The following is a 24,958-nucleotide window of genomic DNA, read 5'->3' as shown; positions in this document are numbered from 1 at the left end:
AAGTAAAGGGATTCTTTATTATTATAAAGACCATTACAATAGTTCAATCAAAGAATGGTATCAATTATTTCTTAAAGTATATATTTAGGCTTTTTACAACTTAATTTCACCATAACCAAAAGCTAAATTAGCTATAATATATAAGATAAAAATAAACATATTTTGTTTTGTCAATGTTTAATTTTATTTATTTATGACTTCAAAAACCTTGATGTTTATTATGATGCCTTTTTTAAAAATACATTTTCTGTTGAGTTGAAAAAAAGAATCTTTAGGAGTTGATGGCTTGCATCATTGCCTTGTTAAGATTGATTAGGGTGTGGTTTACTCTGCATCTGTACTCTGAAGTACTGTAGTAAAAAAATACAATCTAGCTAATGCAGTTTTGCTCTGCTGTCAGTGAAAGAAAAGACAGATAACCAAACGCCACCCAAACCAAATTATTTCACGACATTCACTCTTGAACTTCAGTATTCTTCTAGCAATTAAAGCTAGACAAGAACATAATTGTTTTTGTAGGTTAATTATTAAAATACTGTATGTATGTCACCATATATTTTTGTTTAGCATATATATATATATATATATATATATAACATAAGACAATTGATCCTCCAAAAATGCCTTCTATACAATTCCCATACCTAAAGGAGTGGAAAATGAGAGGAGACAAGAAGAGTGTGAACGGTATTGAAAGGAGTGTGAAAGACCTGCTGACATGATCCAATAGGCAGAGAAATAAAATGAAATCTAATGCAAACGGTGGGCTTACTGGTGTGCTTCTTACTGTGACTATAGCTTAACCAGGAAGACTGCCTTGGTCAACCACCTTCACTATGCCAGTCAACCAGGGGTACATTTTTCTGTACAATGACATACCTTGCTGATTAACTACCATATATGCATCATTGGAGAAACTAGTTACAACTGTTTCCCAAAACCATAGTAACATTTGCCTGAGACTAGGTAATAATGTTGCACAGACCAATAATTTCACTTCATAAGACCTCAGTATATCATCGGATGCCACAGGTATTAATTTTGTGTTCGTTGATATGCTTTTCATTCTCAAAAACATGTAGCCAATGACTTGCATTTTCTGAATCACCAAAAACCATGGTTTCAGCTATAAAATTGTTCCTATGAGCAAGACCTCTCAAAGTCCGCTTGTCAAACTAAAAATAATCTATATGATTCTAAGCCATTCTTAGAACTGTACTTCCAACCACATAAATGTGTGATGCTGTTTTTGAATGTTTGTTGGAACTACTGTTTTGGGAAACACCAAATCGTTGAACTGTATTGGTAACGATGGAACTGACAAACATAGTTGGCTAGCTATGCTTTTGGAAAACACATCCCAGATAGACCAGCACTAGCCAGCATAAACAGCCTAGCTTTAAGGCTGTGAGAAGTAGGAGTGCTGGGGGTGAAGCAACACCTTCAGTTAGATTTACATAACATGCATATAGATATATACTGAACAGTTGGATATATGACAAACACTCTCATCAGTATGAATATAATTAATTCAGCATCAACACCGGCAAACAAATGCGCACACCACTTCATATTTGCAGTTCACATATTTGCATTCAAGATCCACATGCAGATGAACACCTCTTTTCAATGCTAAAATGTATACTATTGTGTGTTCTTACTGTGTAATCCACAAATACATACAGCACAAACCATGTGGTATTTGCACATGTAAATGACGAACCGTCCATTTCTAATTGTGTCGTTTTGCAATGGTGGATAACTTTGAAATAGAATACAAGTGGAAATTGCTTACATTTATTTGTGCATTAAATTAGATATTTTAGTATTTGTTTATTGTTTCATCAAAACATTTTTATATCAGTGCAATGCCAAGACATCTTTAAAACAAGATCAGCTTACTTGAGAAGCAAAATTGGAAAGCTATTGATATTATTTAAAATTTTGGAAGTTGATATTATAACTTAGCTTGAATCATATTTGTTAATAATGCTATGTTCAACACAGAAGCTCTGAAGCTTGTATCAACAAAAACAACACATTTCACATTGATGCACTGTATCGGAGCTTTTTTCGTTTTGCCAAAAGCACGTGATCTATGACGTCTAAAGCTTCGTTCGCCTGAAAAACACGTGACTGCTTCAGTACCTGGTTCAAACGAAGCGAACCCATCATAATTTATATAATAAGGTCAAGTAAACTTTACCGTAGAAAAAAAACAGTCTAAGGACTGAGCTAGAGTTAACATAGGCAGATTACAGATTTAATTCATGAGTTTATGTTTGATTTATTTGCATTATTTTAGTGGCAGTACACAGACACAAATGAATGACTTTGACAATGGCCATTGTTTTTATACAATAAATTAAAACAAAGAATCAGTTAGAACCAGATGTGGAACACAGCACTTTGGAAGGTGCTATTCATTTCACAGCATAAACCGTTTTGAAAAGCTTCGAGTAATGAACCTTTTTCCGATACAATTGTGTTGAAATCGTCACTGGTTCAGAACGCTCCACCATCGCTAATATTTGTAACAAGGGAGGCATCATGACGACGGAGTGGGGACCCAATTGCAGGCTTTATTGAAAGAGTGTGGTCAAAACACCAGAAAACAGAAACATCCAAGGCTCACAGTGCGTTTCCACTGGCACGTAGCGAGCACAGCGAGCGTTTTAAATTCATTATGGAAGTTGAGCTTAAACGCTTGTGCGGTGCATTATGGGATTGAAAGCAGCACAGAGAAGTGTTGAGAGCGTCAAAGTTCAGCATTCCTCGACTTTACACAAATATCAAACGAAAAACGCTGGGCGACAAACAATCTCTGTGAAAAGAGGAATATGAAACGCAAACAGGGTACAAACACTGTTTTTAGAGACGTGCTTTGCCCTAAATTTGACACCCCAAAGTAGTTGTGGTATAGCATTGCCAGCGGCATGGAGCGCAGATTTGACACTGTAGTGGAAACGCACCATCAGGCAAAAGTAATCCATAGAACAGTCAATGGTCAGGGCAGGCAGCAAACAATCAGGAAACCAGGTAAACAGTCCAAGATACAAAAACACAACGGCAAAACAAGGAAACACAGGCAGGAAAACGGAAACTAGAAAACATACAGGCTAACATCACCAGCAAAGTCAGAGTGTGTATGTGTGTGTGCTACTTTTAAAGTCCTTCTAATGTGAGACAGCTGTGAACTGATAATGAGATCTGATGAGAGACATGTGATTGCAATTGATGATGCGTCCAGGCAGAGGATTATGGGAAATGGAGTCCAGGGTGAGTGGTAAAGGGTACAGGATGGGGTGCCCTCTAGCGGAGCTCATGGGCTGGAGTGCCTAGAGATCGTGACAATATTAATATATTTAAACTTTATATTTATTAATGTAGAATATGCTTTTTCCCATGGAATTTATATAATAAGCTATTATTTCTAAAGTAACATGAAAAGTAAGCTCCAAAATTGCTTAGAACACAGGCTAGAACAGATAAAAAAGAATAAAATAGTGAAATTATAGAGGATATATTTTTATTTAATTTAATTTTATTATTATTATTTTATTTATTCATTTATTTTTTTTTTATGGAGTTTCAGGGTTCAGTCAAGTGTTCAGAGAAAACAATCTTTAGACATTCATTGAACACTGCAAGGGTATATATCATGTTTGGTTAGTTTTTGTTAAGTTTTGCTTAATGTCTTATTTCTCTTACGGAAACTTTACCAAGTCTCTTGCATTGTTCTCTTGTTCTGTCAGGTTATTTTAAATCAAGGTTCAAAGTCAAGCCTAGTCTTTGTTTTTTATTTTGTATTTTCTTATTTAAATAATAAATTGCACTTGGGTGCAGATAATAAACCTTGAGTCTGTAGTGAAGCGGATATTTCCAAGATCATTCCACTAAAGATATTGTAACTCTTTTTTATTGAATATATCTTAAGGTAAGAAAAACTACATTTAAAGATACATTTATGAACATCTTATACAATTTTGTGTAAGATTAAATTTGACCAGATATTATGTTTATTTTTTTCTTCCGGTAATGAAAATAGTTCCTCATGCTGTGAGTTCTGATAAGAAACACACAGACTGAAAGCTTGTAATATGCTGTGCATTGAATTTATTTAATACACGAGTTTCACAATTTGAGTTGAATTACTGAAATAAATGAACTTTTCCACGACTTTTCCTAATTTATTGAGATGCACCTGTATTAGAGATCCGCTGATAGACGTGGCTTTCAAACACTCCCGTGCTTCTGTGTAAGCATGAAGTGATGATCTGTCACGAATCTGGTCTGCACTTCCGTTCACTCACCACTAGAGGTCACCCGCTTATCACATGGACTCTGGCACTTCACCATTTAACTACATTTCCCATCATCCATTACTGATCACAGCTGTCAGTCTTAGCTGCCTAGTCTTGCCTAGTGTTTTCCCCTGCCTGGACTATTGCTGACGTTTTGGACTACCTCTCCTTAGAGCCCTGCACGGGCCTAAAATTTAGGCCCTAGCCCGGCCCTGGCCCGAGACGCTCAGGCCCTAGCCCGGCCCGTGTCTGACAGCTTATCAGAATTCTCGGTCCGAGTCCGACCCGAGCCCGTCTTTTTCCCCCTTCTCCCAAAACAGCTTATCTACTACCGTTTCAGCTATTAAAATAGTTCAGTTTTGTATGAAATGGCAAAGTGATTGTAATTCGTTTAGTTATTTTATTAAGTTAATTTAGAAAAACGTTTGGAGCATTTTTTTTTTATTCATTAAATGTAAGTTTTTGTTTTTTAAAGTTACGACCAAGCGGCCAGCGGCAGACAGCGAGTTGATCATAGCCTACGTTTGATCAATTTAGCGTTCTCAAATCATCACGACTTCTCTAAAATTAAATCTATAATTATAAAACAGCTCCACAATGTTAGTTTAAACGCTTGAGCTAGATAAATGTGCACTGATGCATATCCAGTAGTTTGTGCGGAAAGTGGAAGCTGAAGCGCGCTTTACAGGACACGCAAGAATGATCACTTGCATTGGAAACATTTCAAAATACGCTGTCATTTTTGCTCATAAAGGTAAGAGTAAAAGGCTACGTTGTTCGGAACCGTAAAGGGTCTACTTTTATTTGCGTGCACTCACAATATCAACAAAACGTGCTTTCATAAAAAAAAAAAAAAAAAAAACAGTTTCGGTTTTGAGCAAGCGGAGCGTTTCTGAAAAACCGAAACACAGCATATAGCCTACTTGCCTCACTGACTTGATAAATATAGTATCTATAGAAAGCTTTGAATTACTACTTTAAAACGAAATAATTCGAATCGAAAACAAAAACTCTTTCATTATAAAATCCCTAAAGATGCATTTCTCTCTAAAGGCGCATCCAGTGAGGAGATGGCGTGGATCATCATCAAATGCATGGCTGATCAAAAATGCAGCTTTTCCCGAAGCATTGGGAACTTTTTGTAATTCCACGCTCCAACTTCTTCCTGATGCTCTGCATGGTCACCTGTATGCTAATGTGTGCGTATGCTATGTATTGCTTAGGCGATGTATAATATTTATAAAATAATCAGTATTTAATTAGCCATGTGTGCTCTGCGCGTATATGGGCACAACTAAATGAGCCCGAGCCCGACCCGAGCCCGATCTGTAAAAAAAAAAAATGGCCCGAGCCCGGCCCGAATGGACTCGCCGTGTCGGGCCCCATCGGGACCCGACGGGCTTGCAGACCTCTACCTCTCCTGTCTCGCCCCTTTGGATACTGTTCGCCGATCATTGACCCATGCTTGTCTTAGTTTACTCTTTGTCTCGCCCATGTTATACCTGTTTGCCATTGTTTGACCCTGCCTGTTATGACCACGTCTCTGCTCAATAAAAGTCTGCAGATGGATCCGCACGTCTCATGTCTCATCAGCCCTGTAACAGAATACTCGGCCTCACAAGGATCCAGCGGCTTTTCAAATGGACATTTGCCAGGTATGGACGCAGCGATTTTGTTGCTAGCCCTCAAGCAGGGTACACGATCACTCGAGGGTTACATTACGGAATATTTGGCTTTGGCTAATGGCTCTGAATTACCGGACTATATGTTAATAGACTTTTTTTGTGAGGGTATTAACCAGCCACTCAAATCACGACTAACCCTTGAAGCTCCCCGTTCATCTCTAAGTGACTTTATAGATTACGCTTTAGTGACTGTTGGTTCAGCGTTTACTGTGGGTGTCGAGGAGGAACGTGACATCGCATGTAATTGTATGATCACAGCCACGCTAGAGCACGCTCACAAAATGGAAGCCGCAACAACACCCCGTCATGTCACTGCTACCGTTCATGAGCCAAGTCAAGTCACCACTGATCGTCATGAACCCAGTCAAGTCACAGCTGACCTTCACGAATCAAGCCAAGTCACAGCTTCTCTTCGTGAGTCAAGCCAAGTTGCAGCTGATCTTCACGAGTCAAGACAAGTCAAAGCTGATCTTTACAAGCTAAGTCAAGTCACCGTTGATCGTAACGAATCAAGCCAAGTCAAAGCTGATCTTCAAGAACCAAGTCAAGTCACAGTTGATGTCAGAGAGTCAAGCCAAGTCACAGTTGGTCGTCATCAACCGAGTCACATCTCAGCTGATCATCCAGAGTCACTTCACGTCTCAGCTGATCATCCAGAGTCACTTCACGTCTCCGCTGATCTCCTAAAGTCAAGTCACGTCACGGCTGTTCGTCCAGAGTCACAACGGCATGTCACGGCTGTTTGTCCAGAATCACGGCACGTCACGGCTGTTCGTCCAGAATCACTTCACGTCACGGCTGTTCGTCCAGAGTCACAGCAGCACGTCACGGCTGTTCGTCCAGAGTCACAGCAGCACGTCACGGCTGTTCTTCCAGAGTCACAGCAGCACGTCACGGCTGTTTGTCCAGAGTCACAGCAGCATGTCAAAGCTGATCTTCACAAGCTAAGTCAAGTCACCGTTGATCGTCACGAATCAAGCCAAGTCAAAGCTGATCTTCAAGAACCAAGTCAAGTCACAGTTGATGTCAGAGAGTCAAGCCAAGTCACAGTTGGTCGTCATCAACCGAGTCCCATCTCAGCTGATCATCCAGAGTCACTTCACGTCTCAGCTGATCTCCTAAAGTCACGTCACGGCTGTTCGTCCAGAATCACTTCACGTCTCGGCTGCTCGTCCAGAGTCACAGCAGCACGTCACAGCTGCTCGTCCAGAGTCACAGCAGCACATCACAGCTGCTCGTCCAGAATCACAGCGTCACGTCTCCGCTGACCTTCCAGAGTCGGGTCACGTCCGGGCTGACACACCCAGATCATCAAGGTCAGTCTTATTATTCCAGTCTGATATCCAGTTTGAGGGATTCCCCGCTGGTGTCTGCATGCACAGCTGGTATCCCCAAACCCACTCACTCTAAGCCCTCCTGTTCCTGAACTGATTCCCCTGTCTGAAGTGCTTCCCATGATGGGGATCGCTTTGTTGTGTTTGGGCGGCGTACACCACCGCAGCACTGTCTGAGGTGGTGGCACATGCTGCAGAACCTCCAGAAGCAGCAGGGCTCACCTCAACCCCTTGTATGGTGGTGGCGCTCAGTAATGTACTCTCAACCTGTTGTGTTGCGGTCGAAGAGACCGTTACTAAACTCTCCCTGTGTCCTGAGTTTACTGCTGTAGAACCTCCAGAGGTGGCGGCAGCTGCTGCAGAACCTCCAGAGGTGTCAGCGGTATCCGTCGGTGAACTCTCGCTCTGTCCTGTCACGGCTATGGAGGCCGTCAATGAACTCTCGTTCTGTCCTGTCACGGCTATAGAGGCCGTCTATGAACTTTCTGTGTTCCCTGCCTCGGTCCTTGGGTCCGTGCATGTTCTCTCTCCTTTCTATGTCTCCGTTCTCTCTAGGTCCCAGGCTCTGCTGTGGGCTCCTGCTCTATCTGCTCCACCGTGGTGGTTTTCGGACCCGTCTGCTCTGCCCTGGTGGTCTTCTGCTCCACCTGTTCCGTCTGCTCCGCTGTGGTGGTCCACTATCTGGCTCTGGTGGTCTTCTGCTCCGCCCTGGTGGGCTCCTGCTCTATCTGCACCGCCATGGAGGTCTTCTGCCCTGGTGGGCTCCTGTCCCGTCCGCTCCGACCTGGCTTCCTGCTCTGCCGGCTCTACCTCGGTCCCAGATCACTCCGCTTCCACAAGGACCTGGCCCTCCATCCCTCCCTCCGCTCCACCTCCCTCCTGGATTATAGACTGTGTGGAGCGTCTGGAACCCGCTCTTTGGGGAGGGGCTCTGTCACGAATCTGGTCTGCACTTCCGTTCACTCACCACTAGAGGTCACCCGCTTATCACATGGACTCTGGCACTTCACCATTTAACTACATTTCCCATCATCCATTACTGATCACAGCTGTCACCAATCACTCATTGCACCAATCACCCACACACCTGATCCTACGCACACACTGATCACATACCCTATTTAAGCCACGGACTTTCTCTCCCTTGTCGCCGAGTATTGTATGCATTATCGCTGCCCTACAGAGCCCCGTTAGTTTTCCTAGTCTTGCCTAGCCTTGCCTTTGTTGGATTGTGTTTTCCCCTGCCTGGACTATTGCTGACGTTTTGGACTACCTCTCCTGTCTCGCCCCTTTGGATACTGTTCGCCGATCATCGACCCACGCTTGTCTTAGTTTACTTTTTGTCTCGCCCATGTTATACCTGTTTGACCCTGCCTGTTATGACCACGTCTCTGCTCAATAAAAGTCTGCAGATGGATCCGCACGTCTCATGTCTCATCAGCCCCGTAACATGATCACTGTAGCCAATCAGACGTATTTGTTGAGTGTGAACATAATGGCCAATCAGCGGTGTTTAAAGGGGTCATCGGATGCAAAATTCACTTTTACATGTTGTTTGAACTGAAATGTGTGTTGGCAGTGTGTACACAACCACCCTATAATGACAAAGATCCACCCAGTGTTTTTGGTCCCACTTTATATTAGGTGGCCTTAACTATGTACTTTGGAAATTAATAATTTGATATATTTCACTTATTGTGTGCATGCATATTTTTACATTGTACTTATATTTTAAAAAAAAATACCTGCTTGTAATTACATCTTTAATTTCTGTAATTACATTTATAATTACACCGTTTGACCTATCCCTTATCTTAACTCATGCTTAAACCTACCCATACCACCAAACCGGTCCCTAACCTTACCTGTATCCAACCTCAATAGCAGCAAATGTGTTTTGCAATACAATATGAACACAAGTACATTGTACTTATTTTGTGATGTAAGTACATAGTAGTTAAGTTCATCTAATGTAAAGTGGGACCGTGTTTTAAAAAAAAAATATTGATAAATCATGACCACTTCCTAAAATCAAGCTGTTCTCACATTCTTGGCTGTGTGGCGTCGCACAGGCCAAGGCCTCTCCCACGATTGACACTGGTGTTTTACTTTAGACTTGCCCTGATTGAGCTGTGAACAGTCCGCCATTGTTTCGATGCCGGAGCAGGTGTAGACAAGAATCACTCCTAAGCGATTGAGGTGTTTTGTTGTTGGATGTAATAATGCATATAGCAATCGTCATTTATCTCGACATGTAAACCGCTGAAGACGCAGTGGATTAGCTTTGTTTTTGAAGGGAATACATCCTTCGATCTACCTTAATGCATCTATGTACACGCGAATCGTCCGTGATCCTAATGTGCTAGTTAGCAAGTTCCACGATGGATGCGGCTAAAGTTTACAGTCTCTCAGAGAACTGCACAGAAGAGGGGCGGGGTGAGAAGAGCTCATTAGCATTTAAAGGGAAATTTGTTTATTTGTATCCCCATTAGCTACCACCAAGGTAGTGGCTATTCTTCCTGGGGTCCAACAAGTAAAAAAACAAAGTTACATTTAATCCATAAAAATAAAAACCAATACAATAAAACATACAAACCCAAAATTCATTCAGAACATAAAGATCAACAATTTACTGAATACTGTGCCATTAAATATTTCTTTAACACTTTTTTAAACCTCATTTTACTTATTAAAAAACATGTAATGTCCGATGGCAATTAATTCCATGTTTTCATTCCTCTATACATTACAGTCCATTGCTTTGCATTAGTTTTTGAAACAGGAAGCAAAAAATATAATTTTGATGCATGTGCAACTGGTCTCAACTGTCACTGTTACGATCTGCGTTGTGTACAATGATGAGACAGACCACAGGAACTGTTGCTGATGGAGAGTTTATTGGCATGGAAATTAGCCTGCTTTTTCTGTTCCTTCTCAGTGTGTTTCTGAGCAACGCGTGCAGCTTCATGAAGGTAAGACATAAGTGTTTTCGCATAACTGCCATGGTCAACAATCACAGGGTCATGCAACACCTGACCCACGGGAAAGCATGGGTCAACTTTGTAAAGTGATCCGTCACTCCAAAAATCCAAACACACTAACTCCATAGGGGCTGAAGTCCTGATATTCTCGAGTGGTGCTCGAGCACATGGCTCTGGTGTTTTAGCCAATATACATCTTTGACAACACTTGACATACTCTCTTGTGTCACGCTCCATCCTAGGCAAGAAAAAGCGTTGTCGAGCTAGTTGGAGAGTTCTCGACCTTCCCTGATGTCGACGAGATCGTGCACACCGGTTAAGGCTTTAGCCCGAAGACTAGCAGGAAGTACAAGTTGGAACCTCTTGTGAGTGCTCAACGGATCTTTGGAAACACGATAGACTACTCCATCTTGAACCTTCATCCGATCCCATTGCTTAAGAAGAACTAGAGCCCCGACATCCATTTCAGCCATCTCTCGTCTTGAAGGTCTTTTCTTCTTCTCCAGACAGGGCATTATCTTAAAGATTGCTGGATCTGTTTCTTGGCCCTGTCAGATCTCTTTGAGAGCGATTGCTGAAACTGCATCAAATCCAGATGTTGCTGCATCCTGAATGGACTGGATTGTCTGTATGGCCCTTAACTCAGTTACAGTCTCCCACTGATCAGAAAGGTTCAACAGTGTTCTGACTGTCGTGTGATCACAGGACACTGGGCTTGACAGAGTTTATACATGAAGGCTGTTTACTTGTAAACGGAAGGTGTCCTGAACTCCATCTTTGTCGATACTTTTAGCCTCAGTAAGTAGACTGCCGTGATGAGCCTGTGACTGACTGTTCTTGAGAAAGGATCACGGCTCAAAGCGTCAGCAACAGTGTTCTTACTTCCAGCGATATGCTTGAGGTCAAAAGTATAAGCAGCAAGCTTAGATACCCAGCGCTGTTCACAAGCATCGAGTTTAGCCTTCGTTAATATATAAGTGAGTGGGTTATTGTCTGTCTGTATGGTGAACGTGTGGCCCTTTAGACAATGACTGAATTTTTCACACACACTCCACTTTAAGGCTAAAAGCTTGTGTGCCGGGTATCTCTGAGAGCTACTTAAGGACTTGCTTGCGAATGCAATGGGGCATGCTTTTTCCTTGCCTGTTGGTATCTGCTACAGCACAGCACCAAGACCTTCCGGAGAAGCATCAATTGACAGAATTAGTGGAAGAGAGAAATCGGGATGCGCTAGGACCACACTCTGCAGCAAGCTCTCTTTCAATTTAGAAAGGGCATCATCACACTCTGGGGTCCAATCAGCTGGCTTCAGCTTCCGATATGTGCCTGCCTTAGCCTCAGTTTTTATTTTTGTCCTCCTTTTCTGCCCAGCTGTTAGGGAGAATAGTGGTTTGGCTACGGAAGAGCAATTAGGGATAAAGTGGTGGTAGTAGAGGATCATTCCCAAAACAGATTTTATTCTCTGTACAGATGGAGTGCACCCATCTTCTTCCACGAGGTCAGCTTTTGACAGTTTGGCTATGGCTTCGACCTTTGAAGGATCAACGGAAACACCATTCCCATCGATAATGTGGCCTAAAAACTTAACATCAGCATTCAAATTATTAGATGGCACAACAGGGGAACCACTAGCTGCGATCTCATTCTCTATAGGTGACTGGGTATGAGCTGTAGCATTCCTCACAGCAACGTTACGCTTAGATTTGACCACCAACTGTTCCTTTTGCTCAGTCTGATATCTGTCGAGATGCTCTTGTACTTCACTTACTGTCCACTTATCTGATGCTTTCAAGCAGAAAATGGCTGACAAAGTTGGGTCCGGGCAGTATTCGACAAATATCATGGCTGCCTCCTGGCATGGGTTTTCCTTCTGCCACCCAAGCCTATTCAAAGCCTCCTCTGCAACACCAGCCTTATTTAAACGGACCCAGTACTCGACTGGATTTTCTCCTACAACAGGTACTGTGCCGTAGAAATCAGCTAAAGGCATAGAGGAAAATCTGACCTCGCTGAAATGCTGTTTCAGGATATCGGATATCACTTTGGGGTTCTCAGAGGGTCTTAGGGAAGTGTTACTGCGAAGGGTTATTCTGACAATGTCTTTGCCCTTACGCAGCAGCCACGGCACCACTGTAACCGGTCTCAACCATCACTGTTATGATCTGCATTGTGTACAGTGATGAGACAGACCACTGGAACTATTGCTGATGGAGAGTTTATTGGCATGGAAATGCCGATACTGGATGGAGCAGAGAGAGAGAGAGAGAGAGTTCAACAATGAGATTCTGAGAAACTTTCGGTGATTTTTCCACCTCTCCTCAGCGTGCTCAACGCAGTCTCAGTAAACATTACAATGACAACATATCAAAATAAAACAATGTAAACATGTCACAAATGACAATGCAAAATAAATTGTTACAATTATAAGCCATGTCATATGATTTAATCTTCCATAATTAACTTTAGATCAACCATAAATTTGAATGAGAAACAAATCGATGCACATGAATAAAAAAACACCCAAATGAACAGAGAAATATACCTGGGTGGAGCAGAGAGAGAGAGTACAACAATGAGATTCTGATAAACTTTCTGTGATTTTTCCACCTGGACAGATTAAACACCAGTTAATTGATTAGCTAAAATCACTGTGTTCTGCCGACGCACATACATACACTCAAACTAGTGATGTGACCTTTGACACCGAGGCTTCTAAATCGTATCTAAAAAAAAAACGAAGCATCTCGCAGTGAAGCACTGTACTGGAGCTTGATTCATTTTGCCAAAACCACGTGATCTGTGACGTCCGAAGCTTTGTTTTTCGCACACAACCACATGACTGCTTCGTATTCTGTTTCAAATAACACGAACCACTTGCGCAGTTTGAAGTGTCACTCACTTCTTTGATAAGAAAAATCATAATACAAATACATATTTGTACATGTAGTTTTGCATGTTCATTTTGTATTAATTCCCGCTTCACAATCACTTCAGCTGACCATTCTGATAATCTTCTTTTATTTTGATCATATATGCATATCATATATTCTTGCATATTTTTTTCCCACAAATTTATTCACAGACTCATTTATTCATATATTGTGTAAAACAATGACTGGCATGTAAAAGACCTATTAGAGTGAATACTTTCTTTGCTTTATTTTCATAGCACAAACTGATTTAGTATCTGAAACAATCCAAAAATGGCTGGGTCGTCTGGGACGCAAAGGCAGCTTTTTCCAAGTACTCCAGAGTGCAAAATCTGGACGATGGGGTGGGGCGACACGTGTCTCTCCGCCCACCCCCAATTCCATTGGTTTATAACACGGCAAATCTTATTGGTGTAGACCCGAGCATGCGCATTCCTTTGTGTACGATTTTGTAACTGATTTGGCCATATTACAGAAATAGTATGTGCTAACTCTAGAATCATAGGCCTATCTTAATTATTACCTGTTTAGTAACCATGGTAATTTTAGTCAGATGAAGTCGTTTACAAATAAATTCTTGACGACGGCACCTCCGGGTTCTTCAGGCTGAATAGCGCTTCATTCATATTTCCTTGAGGATCGGCAGGCCACGGATCAGCACTAAATTGGGATTTTATACGCAAATGATGATAATTTACTGTATTTTAGAGATGGACAAACACAAACATAAGCGGCTGATTTTACATTTTAAAGCACAACCGTTTTTTTGTTGTTTAAAAAGATGAGTTATAGCCTACGTTGCTCAGTGCGTCACAAACTTGTAGCTAGGTAAAAAGTGCTAATAAAATGTTTTCATGGCAAATTCAATGTTTCCTTGTTTATATCTTAATAAAACATTTGAACCTATATTGATTCTCTTACAGTTTTTAAAGGTTCCTATCTTATAGTACATAAGTGTCCGTGACATCAGATATTAAAAATCCAATTATCCACACCCTCATTGTGTGTGTGTGTGTGTGTGTGTGTGTGTTCTAATCTGTGTACGGGATGAATTTATATTCAGTTATTAACACTCGATCGTTGTAGCCATATAGATCTGCATAACTATCGAATATTAAATCACTCAGAGCTGTAAATCTGTGCAATAGATACGTAAGCACTTTTAATGAGTAAAAGAGACCTTCTCTGTGATTATAATTTTTTTATTTATTAAAGACTATAATAACTATCTAAAATCAATATGCCTAATGTAGTACAGTGATTCCTGGTTCTTTTTAGCAACAAAACCAGGACAGGAACAAAATAAAGGATTGAGCAACAAAACCAGTAATTTAATTTGTGCATATAGCCTATATAAAAGTATAAATAAAAATGTTGCAGAGAAAATGAACATTTATTGCTTAAATATGCACTAAAGCACATTAATAATAATATTTGCTGTAGGTCAGATTTAATAACAGCTGTTTTAGTAAACAAAAACATTTAAAATAGGCCTATATGCAAAAAACAAAAAAAAAAAAAAACAAAACAAAGGGGGTTATTTCAGCAAGGTTTTTATTCCCATTATCCACACATAAAACCCCAGTTCACGCTGATGGACTATTTGGTATTATTGCCTTATTTGTCACCGCAGTTGTTCTTTAAAATAAAACCATTTGCGGGTTTGTCCTATGTCTTACTGAACTACAGTGAATTTTCATCATATCCTAAATTATTGCTTATCCACCGATCCTAAAATAAAGAATATAGGCTACATATAAATATACATTATACAAAACAGCTAAATCTCAAACAGTGTATCATTTTTATCAACATCGCCCAGCTAAAACTGCTCATTGTTTAAGTATGTCTGCTTCGTGAACAGTGAAAAGTGCAATAATATCTGACTTCATTTAACGTGCAACCTACCTGTTGAGATTAAGGACCACTATTACGTTCATCACACATAAACATAATTAATATTTCTCATAGGTGAGGCTATTTATAGCATAGGTAGGACTATATTATGGCCACCAATTAAGAATTTGTTCCCCAGACTGAATTCGTGAGCCGCTCATATTACACAGCTCTGTTCTGCCCGAAGTACTCGGAGATGCCGCCACCAAGCGTTTGATAGGAACTTAATCTAACTAATTTGTCATAAATAAAAAAAAAAACACACATTTGCTAACTGATTCCAATTAAAATCGCTGTTGTTAGCACTTAATATTTCTGTAGTACAGCCAAACAGCATAGATCATTCATAAAAACTTATATAAAAGAAAGCTCATGCGCAAATGTCTACACCAATAAGCTCTGCTGTATTATAAACCAATGAAATTGAAGGTGGGCGGAGCGACACGTGTCGCCCCACCTTAATGTGTCGCCCCGCCCCATAGTCCAGGGTGCACTCTGGAGCTACTCGCTTTTTCCACCTTTTGACCACAAGATGTCGTTAGTGTGCATCGTCTTGAAAAGCTTTGAGTAATGAACCTTTTTACGATACAGTTGAGGGGAAGCCTCGGTGCTTCGCAAAGCTTAATTTTTCCATCACTAACTCAAACCGCTGTACTCGGTAAAAACACTATTAATCTCACCCATCCACACATAAAATGCTTCTTAGTACATTTGTAACACTCTTAACAACAATATCTTTGCATATCAAGTACTTAATAAAACTTATGATAACTTTTATAACTTATTTTGAAGGAGCACCGCTAACTGCTTACCTCTCCTCAGCGTGCTCAACGTGGTCTAACGACACAGCGCAGGCTAACTCTAAATGACGTCACAACGTCAAATGAATATAAAACTCTTTTCCCCAAATAACACAAATAAAGTACAAAACTAAATTATAACGTTTTCGTGAACAAATTAATACAATACAATACAATATTTATTTGTAAAGCACATTTAAAAACAACCAAGGTTGACCAAAGTGCTGTACAGAATAGAATAAAAAACACAGAAATAAGATGGATACAACAAGACTATCAAATTTAAAACACAACACTAACAAAACATCAATTCAACCAATGATCAAGAGGTATTGAAAGCTAGAGAGAAGAGATATGTCTTTAGAGAAGACTTAAAAGCAGAAATAGAGGGGGCTAATCTGATATGTTTCGGACCTGCAGTCACAAAAGCACGATCACCTCATTTTTTAAGTCTACATCTAGGCACGATGAGTAGACAGAGATCACTAGATCTCAATGTTCTAGAAGGGGCGTATGGATGAAGCAGGTCTGTCAGGTACTGAGGGGCCAAATTGTTGAGGGCTTTGTACACAAATAGAAGAATTTTAAAATAAATTCTATATTTGATGGGTAACCAGTGCAATGCCGATAAAATAGGGGTTACTAGCTCGTACTTGCGGGTACCAGAAAGAAGTCTAGCAGCTGCATTTTGTACTAGCTGAAGACGGGAGAGAGAAGACTGAGAAACACTGTAATAAAGTGAATTACAATAATCTAAGCGAGTTGTCACAAAAGCATGGATCACCGTTCGGAAATTACTCTGTGAAAAGAAGGGTTTTACTTTAGAAAGTTGACGGAGATGATAAAAATAAAATGATAAAAAGATGATTTTACAACAGCATTGATCTGTTTGTCAAATGTTAAGTTATGATCAAATAGAACACCCAGATTTCTAGCGCACTGAGTTTCATAGGGGGCAGAGGGCCACAGTCAACATCTAACACAATTTTCCTTATGCCCAAATAGAATTATTAGAATTAGTTTTATTTTCATTTAAATGTAAAAAATTACTTGAGAGCCAAAGCTTAAATACTTCTAGACAGGCCAACAGCGGTTGTAGGCCGTTTTTATCATTGTGCTTTAAAGGAAAGTAGATCTGAGTATCATCAGCATATAGATGAAAGGATACTTTATATTTGTTAAAGGGGTGGTTGATTGCAATTTCACTTTTTTAACATTAGTTAGTGTGTAATGTTGCTGTTTGAGCATAAACAATATCTGCAAAGTTGCAGCGCTGAAAGTTCAATGCAAACAGAGATATCGTCTTTTAAAATTCTGGAAGTTTAATGCCTACAAAAACGGCTGGTAAGGGACTACAACGAACTACTTCCCGGGTCTGATACGTCACGGACCCAGATAAACCCCGCCCTCGGGAACATGTAAGGAAGGGGGCGAGGCCATGCTGTGCTGCTTTAGAGAAGAGGAAGAGAAAACTAGGGGTGCACGTAAAAATCTATTCATATATGAATCGCGATTCTGTCTTCGAACGATTCTAATGGATTCACAAGTTTAAAAATTAATGTTCTAAAACAGCTGTTTTAAATTGATAAGCAATATAGACGACACCGTTGTTTACAATACCAGCGGAGCACATGCAGCTGAGCTGAGCTGACATTTAGACGCACGCTCGGCGGTTTAGTGAATCACAACACACTGAGCCAGCTAACCAATCAGAGCCCATCACGTATTTCTGAGGGAGGGGCTTCATAAAAACAGGAAATAATCGAGGTGTTTGTCAGAGAAGGGACAGAGTGGTGTGGAATAAAGGTAAATTATATGAAAAATTATGCGTTTTTATAAAAACGAAGCATGAACACATGTTAGACTGCACCCCATCAACACAATCAAGACTAGAAAAAAAACAGTAAACCACCCCTTTAAAAATGGAAGCCAGAGGTAGCATATACAGGGTAAACAATACCGGCCCAAGGATTGATCCCTGTGGCACTCCACAATTAAGAGGTATACTAGAGGAGGACTGATGACCAATATAAACATTAAAACTTCGGTTGGTCAGATAGGAATGGAACCACTGTAAGACTGTGCCACGCAGGCCCACAGATGTCTCCAAACGTGTCAACAGAATCTCATGGTCAACCAAATCATAAGCAGCACTCAGATCTAATAAAACTAAAGCCATGGGGTTCCCAGAGTCAGTTTCTGTAAAGATATCACTTGAGACTCTTAAAAGGACAGATTCAGTACTGTGTAAAGCTCTGAAGCCAGATGGAAACATCTCATGAACAGAATTAACAGTCAAATAAGATTGTAATTGAGTCAATAAAATTTTCTCAAGGATCTTTGAAATAAAGGGTAGATTAGAAATAGGACGAAAATTGGAAAAAGAAGAAGGATCCAGGTTTGTTTTTTTTAAGATAATGCGTCATCACAGCACATTTAAGACTGTTAGCGAAGGAACCAGTAGACAAACATTTGTTAATAATCAATAACAGACCAGAACCAACTGTGTCCATGATTTGTCTAAGAAACAGAGGTGGAATTATATCTTGAGGGCAGATAGTTGGTTTTAGGTGACCAACAATTTCGTTACAGGAAATCAAATCAATAGGCTCAAACTCAGACCAGGTAGAAGAACATAATGGAACATCATGCAAAATATGTATTGAATTAAACAGCTCGGATCTTAATGTTGTGATCTTCTCAACAAAAAACTTCCCAAAATTGTTGCAAAGAGAAGTTGAGGGCTCAAGAATAGAATGCACAGAGGGATTTAAGTAGAAAACAGAACATGAGGTTTGTGACAATTATTTGTAATAAGTTCAGACAAATATATAAATGAATAATACAAAATAAATAATAATAATATATATATATATATACAAAATAAATGCATGAAAATCGAAAGGAGGGATTATTAGTGAAATACATTAATTCAGATCATGAATACACACTCTTATTAACACCTGTCACACATGCCTGGTGTTAAAATTATGACTACCACTACCATACAAAAGTTGACAGTGCAGTACACTTGCAACTCTCGACACTGAAATATTTCTTATAAAACAAAGCAGAGAAACAATTGCCCTGTCCAATGCACCTCTGCTGTGAACAGAGCTGTTTTTGACAGGTTAAAAGGGTGTTGTTTTACACTACTATTGAGAAATTTTAACCAAAATATGTTATAGACTTTTCATTATGACCCTAAAGAATCATATCAACTTGTGGAAAATGGGCATCCGATGACCCCTTTAAGAATCCGCTCAACAACGCTGAAGGAAATGGACAGGAAATAGCAGGAAATGGACATTTAAAAAATTTTACTCTGTACTTTTGACAACACTAAATCACAGTTCACGATTTTGCCGAGATATTCACAAAAACACGGACATATGCAAGAAGACTTGTCCGGAGTTATACATCATCAACATTTCTCTCAGATGGCCAAATCATGACCAAAATCATAGAGTGTTTGGCGTATGATATTTTGACGTTGAAATTACACTTGACATTTACTAGAAAACAAGAAAAAAATACAAATATGAAAATTAAAATGATGTTTGCAGTGCTCAAGCATAAGTGCATTACTATTAAACAAATCATATAGCCTACTGTAAGACCTGGTTTTATGCAATTTCATTTGGCTGATGATGTCACAATCTTTCTATCTGAATAAAGTTGTTGCAAGAGCATTGCTATGTGGTTGCTAGGGTGTATTTACTTGTAGCTAGGGTGATCTGAGTGTTTGATTACTAGAAAAGGGAGTTTCAGATGTGATCTGTGTTTTATTTAAGCTGTCATGTTCATTTAATTCTCAGTATTTTTATTCGTCATGTGAAAAAATAATACCACATGTCTCCTCAACAAATAATAAAAAAAGTGATTGTAATACAAATAAAGCAGGACGAGTTACACACCAAAATGTAATACAAATGTAATTGTTCCCTAACCTTAAATATGAAAAATAGTAACATTGCTGCTGCCTAGAAAGCACCTCTTTTAAATTAATCGGTTTATTATTAAGCTCTGCTTCTGCTCCACTCCAAAAGCAACCACACCTGCAGTCATTTAATATTCACGCTGTGAGTCTGAGCGTCGGGCTAACGTCGGGCTGTCTGGCAATCTGCAGCGAGTTGTACATAGCAACTACTGTACCATTCGCTTCTACTCGTCAAGTGGCGTGCTGCAAAGTGAAGCAAGGCTTGATTAGGTCTGCTCCTCTAGATCTGTCATTACCTAACACACTCAGACACACACACACATTCACTGGGGAGAGAAGTGAGAACTCTACACTAGCGGAAACTGTCAGTCTGAGAGTGTCTAGACGTTTTAAGTAGCAGTCACAGATTGAAAAGGGTTATAAGCGCTCTTGGAGCACACATACACACACTTCCACTTGCTCCACTGATTAGGTCTGTCATGAAAATGGAGTTGTGTAAACGCCCCCAAATCATAGTAAGGTACATAGTAAGATCAATTTGTCACACCATTATTTTTAGTTTGTATTTAAAGGAATAGTTCACTCAAAATGGTAGTCTAAATCTAAATTATTTTTCTTTTCCCTTGAAACTATAACTAGTAAAAATGTTCAGGTTGGTCTTTTAAGTTTAAGAAAGAGATGTGCTCACAGTGTATGCAAGAATTTTGTTATAAGAGTAAATAATGCATTAATATATTTTTTTGATACTTATATGTATTGTGAACGAGCAAGCAATAAACTAAAGTGTAAATTAATAATTTAAAATTATGTTAAATATACATGTGTTTGATAGAAGAAAAAAATCTTAAATGTTTCAAATCACATATAGATGTTTTCTTTGATTGAACTAGCCCTGTGAATAATAATTGTTATTTATTAAAATAGGATTTAAACTAAAGCTAGATTCTTGATTATCATATGACATTTCCCCTTAAACAATTCCCAACAAATATGCAGTACATAAACAAATATAGATCTCTCAACATATCAATTCAGTCTCATTTTTCAGCTTGAGATAGATTTTATGGTTTCAAGTACAGAGAACAAAAGAGAAACATTTTCTCCTAAGGGCAAAATGGAGAACATGAATAACTCTGAAGTATAAATGTTGTTCTCATATAGTTAAATTATATTTACATATCAAAAAATATTTTTGTAATATTGCAGTTTGCTTGTTAACTAACATTTTATGTTTGTTTATAATGATAAACTTAAAAAAACAAAAAACATTTAAATATTTGTGTATTGTGTTCTTTAAACATTCTTAAAATATAGACACATATATTTTGATCCATACAACTGTTTTTGCAATATACTATCTTATTACAGCAAAAAGTTTAAAGTTTTTTTTTTTTTTTTAATGACATGTTACTGCCTCGATGGCTTATTGTTTAAAGACAGGGATTCCCAAAGATTTTTCAGCTGAATCCAGTTGACCTTTACTTGAAGTACCCCCTGAGATTTTAAGTTAATATTTCAACAATTTAACAACACATTTGCATGTTCACAGTTCTCTACAGCAGTGCTGTTTTAGTATCATTGATATACTATTATAGTATATATTATGAAGTAATTGTATTAATTATGTTTTTTGTCATGTTGTTGTTGTTATTATTTTACTTTTTTAAGATTTAAGCATATCCATTGAGAAAATATTTTACATTTTAAGGTGAATATGATTACAGTTTAGAGAATAATATGTGAAAAGATAATATGTGGCAAGTCTCACACTTTAAATTGTGTGTGTGTGTGTGTGTGTGTGTGTGTTAAGATGGATCACTGAAGTGTCCAGCACTTAAATTGCCTGTTTATTTCTAGCCACCTCATCATTTCCACTGGGAAGTGATAGCTGGCAGCATGTGCAGTGGGGTGAGAGTATGTAGGGGGTCTGTTTTTTTTTTGTTAGAGGGGGTTTGATTAACCTGAGTGTTTTTTTACAGTGTGTGTTGGAAAGTTCTAGGAAAGAAATGCTAGAAATGGCATTGAAGCATGGTGAAAATGACTATATGCATGTATGTGTGTGTGAAATCAACCCATTCTCACTCCCAAGGCGTCAAAAACTGAAGCATGGTCAAACCCCTTTCGCGTCACTATGAAGACGCCAAAAGTGCCCCTAGGCGTCAGTATATGACAAAATAGGAACTCCATTGCTTTCAATTGCTTGCTTTATGCGTCAGGTCAAGACGCTTATGGAAAATGACAACACGTTCTCCTCCGTTGTTTTCGGTTGTTTGTCTTAGTTTAATGGTTTGCATGCATTTGTAAAAAATAGAAATAATTTTATATAAATTTATACTTTTATTACTAACCCCACCCCTACCCTAAACCTACCCACTTCTGAACAATATAAAACACGTAACAGGAAAATATAAGTGCAGTCACAGGTATTTAAAATCTGACCATAAACAAGCAGTATAAAAGCATTACAAACAAGTCGTGTTGCATTCCAAGTCTTCTGAAGCCATACGAAGTCTTTATGAGAAGAAGAGAGCAAAACATAAGGTTTTTATCGCTGAAAATGATCCCGCTCTGTTAACGCGCTCACATCTCATTCAAAAGCATACTGCATCCTGTCAGAACAGCATGACGCAATCGGTCACGAGACACACAAGAGCCAATAGCATTTCACAACCAAGGCTGACGTAAGGCTTCTTCTGGCTGCATTTTTTGAATTCGCGCACAGACTGCAGCACACAGGATGAGCTTAACGGCAGACGGAGACGGCGATCGCGTCTATTCCTCGCACAAATCAAATGTTTTGCCTCGGAAGACTTGGAATATTAATATTTTTTTTAAATAAATTATGACGATAGTAGTATCTGCCTGTTATATCTTGTGTTTTATTGACAAATGGTAGGTTTAGGGGCAGGGGTTGGGTTATGTGCTCATAAATGTGTAAATAATGCAATATAAATAAAACAGTTGTGGCTGTTTACATTGAAAAATCACACCCCAACATATATGCAATATTGGCAATGTTATTACCCAATATATAATTTAATTATGATGATAAAATTCCCAGTATGGCGTCGGCATATTGACGCTAAGGGTTTCCTATTTAAAGCAACGGAGGACCCTGCAAGTCGAAAATTGACGCTAAAGGGTACCTTGAGCGTCAAAAAGCGACGCCAAGTGGTCCTGACCAAGCTTCAATATGTGACGAGTTGGGTGTGAGAATGGGTTGGTGAAATGCACCAATTTATATTTAGTTGTTTTTGCAAAGGATAATCCACTGGTTATTAGTAACGTTATTAGCAGTAATGTTTTGGGGCTGTCGCTGGGCAACATGGACTCCAAAGATTTTCGATGGGGTTGAGATCTGGAGACTGGCTAGGCCACTCCAGGACCTTGAAATGCTTATTACGAAGCCACTCCTTCGTTGCCCGGGCGGTGTGTTTGGGATCATTGTCATGCTGAAAGACCCAGCCACGTTTCATCTTCAATGCCCTTGCTGATGGAAGGAGGTTTTCACTCAAAATCTCACGATACATGGCCCCATTCATTCTTTCATTTACACGGATCAGTCGTCCTGGTCCCTTTGCAGAAAAACAGCCCCAAAGCATGATGTTTCCACCCCCATGCTTCACAGTAGGTATGGTGTTCTTTGGATGCAATTCAGCATTCTTTCACCTCCAAACTAAGTTCTATTTTGGTTTCATCTGACCATATGACATTCTCCCAATCCTCTTCTGGATCATCCAAATGTTCTCTAGCAAACTTCAGACGAGCCCGGACATGTACTGGCTTAAGCAGGGGGACACGTCTGGCACTGCAGGATTTGAGTCCCTGGCGGCGCAGTGTGTTACTGATGGTAGCCTTTGTTACTTTGGTCCCAGCTCTCTGCAGGTCATTCACTAGGTCCCCCGTGTGGTTCTGGGATTTTGCTCACAGTTCTTGTGATCATTTTGACCCCACGGGTGAGATCTTGCATGGAGCCCCAGATCGAGGGAGATTATCAGTGGTCTTGTATGTCTTCCATTTTCTAATAATTGCTCCCACAGTTGATTTCTTCACACCAAGCTGCTTACCTATTGCAGATTCAGTCTTCCCAGCCTGGTGCAGGTCTACAATTTTGTTTCTGGTGTCCTTTGACAGCTCTTTGGTCTTGGCCATGGTGGAGTTTGGAGTTGGACTGTTTGAGGTTGTGGACAGGTGTCTTTTATACTGATAACAAGTTCAAACAGATGCCATTAATACAGGTAACCAGTGGAGGACAGAGGAGCCTCTTAAAGAAGAAGTTACAGGTCTGTGAGAGCCAGAAATCTTGCTTGTTTGTAGGTGACCAAATACTTATTTTACCGAGGAATTTACCAATTAATTCTTTAAAAATCCTACAATGTGATTTTCTGGATTTTTTTTTCTCAATTTGTCTCTCATAGTTGAGGTATACCTATGATGAAAATTACAGGCCTCTCTCATCTTTTTAAGTGGGAGAACTTGCACAATTGGTGGCTGACTATATACTTTTTTGCCCCACTGTACGTGAACTGCAGCCAGCAACTTATTTGCTTGTGCTCTTGCACACGTAACATGCAAGAGACTGAATGTGATTCACTTCCCTGATATACTCACACCAAGGTTATTTTCGCTCTTTACTTAGATGTAAAAATAAGTTGTAAATACTTTGCAGTGATTATATTGTTAACCCTTTAAAACCTAAGGGTAAAATAGGTCATTTTCACATATTTAGTTTATTTGACTGTAAAATTATAACAGAATGTGCTATTTTCAAGTGCAAGGTGTAATTTTTTTCAGAAAACAAATGGCTTTCAAAAAAGTACAGTTTTTGACCATTATTAATCTTGTGTGGTGAGTTTGTAGACAGAATTTAAATAGACAAAAAAAAAAAAAAAAACGGAATTATTTTTCTGTTTTTTATTTAGAAAAAAAAAGAGAAAAATCATGATCGAAATAATCCAACACTTCTTCCTTCAAAATTCAACTATAATACATATATAAAAGCATTTTTCGGATAATGGGTTGCACGGTTTTCATTCAGGAGGCTTTTTTGATCATACACGCACACATTTACACATGCATGTACATGCA

General features: G+C 39.3%; 1 protein-coding gene across 4 annotated transcripts in view; it reads left to right on the top strand.

The window, feature by feature from the left end:
* Positions 1-24,958, top strand: part of flrt1a (fibronectin leucine rich transmembrane protein 1a) — a 77,561-nt gene that overhangs the window by 15,572 nt on the left and 37,031 nt on the right. The window contains exon 1 of one of the 4 annotated variants that reach the window (XM_058777450.1): positions 8,286-8,298. The exons of the other annotated variants lie outside the window; for them this stretch is intronic. The gene's annotated coding sequence lies outside the window, so the exon portion shown is untranslated. Of the gene's footprint in view, positions 1-8,285; positions 8,299-24,958 lie in introns of those variants that run through there. 4 annotated transcript variants of the gene reach the window in all.

This window comes from Onychostoma macrolepis, chromosome 05 (assembly GCF_012432095.1).
Source record: "Onychostoma macrolepis isolate SWU-2019 chromosome 05, ASM1243209v1, whole genome shotgun sequence".
NCBI lineage: Eukaryota > Metazoa > Chordata > Actinopteri > Cypriniformes > Cyprinidae > Onychostoma > Onychostoma macrolepis.
The sequence above is the reverse complement of the archived record's forward strand: the minus strand, read 5'-3'. Positions and strand labels throughout refer to the sequence as shown.